At 40.6% G+C, this 3,559-nt stretch overlaps 1 long non-coding RNA gene across 1 annotated transcript; it reads right to left on the bottom strand.

Annotated features, from left to right (window-relative positions):
* Positions 1–6: 6 nt before the first annotated feature.
* Positions 7–733, bottom strand: LOC119345235. Its single transcript, XR_005166981.1, has 3 exons — positions 601–733; positions 281–390; positions 7–193 (listed from the first exon to the last, which is right to left on the bottom strand). It is a non-coding gene; the product is annotated as an uncharacterized LOC119345235 (long non-coding RNA).
* Positions 734–3,559: the final 2,826 nt, after the last annotated feature.

Raw genomic sequence — 3,559 nt, 5'->3', positions numbered from 1 at the left:
ATAAATACAAGGAAAAGGGGACGGAAGAGCGGTCAGCCAGATTGAACCCAATGCACTGACATACACCATCCAACTGTGGTTCGCCAAATTTCCTCCTAAGAACTCACCTCCCGCCAGAACTTACACAGTCCAAAAGCATTTCAAAGGCAGAATGAGCCGCATTGTCCTCTACCACCCTACGGGCTACCACAACCTGCATCGCGCCGACAATCAAGTAATCTGAAAAGTCTTAAGGGAATAATCAAGATGAAACAACCAACAAGATGGAAGAATGACATACCTATCACACATCTCAATACTTATCAAGCTCTAACATGATCTGTTCAGTGACTAATTCCAAACTATGATGCAGTGGCGGGAGAAAGACTACCTTAAGCAAATGATGATTGCCTGCAGGAAAATAACGACTCATCAGGAAAGGTTGAGGCTCGTAAAGGATTTTTTTTATTTTTATTTTTTTTGAGGGAAAGCCACCATGGTGACTTCATTCAAATGGAATAAAGTTGCATCGTTTGCCAATTGCCCAAATATTACATCAGGTGGTTCATGTTGCCACAGAATAGCACCAGAACTCTTAGAAATAGGATATAGTTTTCATACCATGTTTGTCGACATCGAACAGCCTCTTGGCGAACAGCCCTTTTCTTATCATCAAGAGCCTTGATTGCTGCTTGTAGGACCTGCAAGAATATACCATTCTGCAATGAGTTCTCTTTTATTCCTTCAGAAGGAAACATTTTCTTACTTGACAACAGTTGCGATATTAAGACACCCTAAGTTCCTAATAACAACAAGAAATTAGTCATAAGTTAGATATATACCATCTCAATTATCCATAATGTTCTAAAGTGTGCAGTTAAAACATGAGACCTAATATGGATTGTTTGGCTTGGTGGTATTTTTCGTGCGCTCCATGGTTTTTAGCTTAACCTTGAGCTAATTGAAGAGCGTAAAAATTCACACTTAATCCAAACGGATCCTAAAAGAGAAAATCTATAAATTTGGACACAGATATTCATTTTTTTTGTTTCGGGAATGACACATTGATAGATTTGACACACCTTGGCGAGTAACATTAAAATGTTTCTGGGTCAAAAAATTTGTTTCTGGTGATCTACTCTAGTATGATGAAGAGGTGCAGCAGCGCACTCAAAATTCAGGCCCAATGATGATGGTCTCAGGTGTACGACATGAGTCTGGCCAGTGATCTGATAATCTAGTGTTTTTTCTCTCGCGTGGGCGTTGTTTCGTGGCCTAGTTAGCATTAGGAACATTTTTTTTTGCGAGATGAAACGACGACGACTGTCTTTCTACGTAGCCGGCCAGCTAAGGTGCGCTTTGCTCCTAGTCTCCATGGAGATCGAATAATAGCCAATATTTGTTTCCTTATATAATTATTAATTTCCTATAATCATGTAGTACACAACTCTCTAACGTAAGTTTTTTTTCAAATTCGTAGTCAATTGTTTTTGCCTATATAAGGATATAAAACCGAAATATTTGTTTACCTGTTTAATTTCCGAATCATATTAGGTAACTAGGAAACTCTCTGGTCGTTTTTTTCTTTCCACCCGTTTAATAGTCAATCTCTTTTTGCTTATAATAAGAAGATAAATCCGAGTCTTATGTGGAGTCTTTTTTTTAGAGAAAGAGTCGTGAAGAGATTAGGAAACCTCTAGCCGATTTTATTTTCTTTCCAATTCCGTAGTTAATCTCTTTAATCTATTCTCATGTTGGTAAGTGCCTGATCATGACAAAAAGCTTCCTTGTACATACTTTCAAGTGGTTGCACGTGACAATTATTGTACACAACTATATTTGTATGTAACGCTATATATTTTAAATCTTGACCGTTGAGGTATAAAATTGACGACCAAGATAATTTAATACATGTGGATAAACGTGATGGCTTGTTTGACTCCTGTATTATGTATATAATAGAAGAAGATTCCAGCGGCGCACTCCCACCACAGTCGTGCTTGCCACTCCAGATTCTTGCTGACTATAACTACTGCAACACCACGACATGGCAAATTTTCGTGTTTTGACCCTTTTCTGAAACCTTCAGATTTGACCCTAGTTTGAAATTTTTTTGAGATCTAACCCTTTTGCTACCGCTATAGTTCATGGCGGTAGGGTCTAACAGCCTACCGCCAGGGACTTTGACGGTTGGAAACATCGCTACCGCCAACCGGGCTGGCGGTAGCCTGCACAACCCCACCGCCAAGGTGCTTGGCGGTAGGCACGAGCACACACTGTGTTCAATACTGTTTTTGGCGGTAGGCCATGCAACCCTACCGCCAGGGACCTTGGCGGTAGGCTATTATATCCTACCGTCATGGTCCCTGGCGGTAGCAAAAGGGTCAGATCTCGAAAAAAACTTAAACTAGGGTCAAATCTCGAATAGGTTTCAGAAAAAGGGTCAAAACACGAAATTTAGCCCCACGACGTTCAGCACAACACTCACATTGGTCTTGCTTCACTCCTCACGCACCATCACTGCCCCTCCAACTGCATGCCTTATCACACACATAGTCTGTCAATGTGCTGCCCTTCCCTAGCCCATGCATCTTCAGTGCGGTGAGGGCCCCGACGCACCTGCACCAGAGCCGCAGCTGCCAATCCAACTGGTAAAGATCGTGGCCCGGGCTGAAAGCAACCTAAGCTCCTCAAGGGAACCCCTAGGGGCTTCTTCGTCTCACCGACTGGTGTTCAAGAAGCCCAAGTTTGTTCGCCATCCTTGTCATACCTAGTGCTCCTACAGATTCACCGAGCCATGTTATTTCCTTGATTCTCCCCTTGTTTAGCCTCGGCTGCACGCATATCCACCGAGATCCCATGGTCGTGTGACATCATGTTCCAGGGCGATTTGAATCTATCTATCATATAAGGTTTCCATTACAAGTTCTATTTTTATTACTGTTTTAGTGTGTTGCTACCATGTACTCCATCCGTTCCTAAATGTAAGTCTTTGTATAGATTCCACTACAAACTACATACGGATGTATATAGACATATTTTAGAGAATAGATTCATTCATTTTGCTCCGTATATAGTCCGTAGTGGAATCTCTAAAAAGACTTATACTTAGGAACGGAGGGAGTAATATGTTTGGTGTTTTTTTTGTTCACTCTCATGTCATTTGCTTTTAGCAATCATGTAATCTGTTCACTCTTGTCTTGTGTTTTCTTTTGTGGGTACACTCTTGTCTTATGCTACCATCATGTTTTTTCAGAGCAAATCATGTAATCAATTTAATCAGTTAATCAATTTATTGTTCTGTGTGGTGTTTGAGATTATTGTTTTGCGGTGAAAAGAAAAAAATATTAGTCAAACACATGTCTGCCAACTTTTAATGCAAAGCGAAAAAGTATGAAATATTGCAATTTCAAATTTCAGGAAAAAACAACGCAATCCCTAACGTGTCTACCATATCGTGAAGACTCATGAGCAGTTAAGTAAATTGTCTCTCTAAACTTCTGCTCCTGGACCACCAAGGGGGATGTTGCATTGTACATAGCTTTGGCATAATTGATCCTCAAACTCCATCTTATGTAGC

This window comes from Triticum dicoccoides, unplaced genomic scaffold (genome assembly GCF_002162155.2).
Source record: "Triticum dicoccoides isolate Atlit2015 ecotype Zavitan unplaced genomic scaffold, WEW_v2.0 scaffold218063, whole genome shotgun sequence".
In the NCBI taxonomy this organism is placed as follows: Eukaryota; Viridiplantae; Streptophyta; class Magnoliopsida; order Poales; family Poaceae; genus Triticum; species Triticum dicoccoides.
Note: the sequence above shows the minus strand (reverse complement) of the source record. Positions and strands in the feature narration are given on the sequence as shown.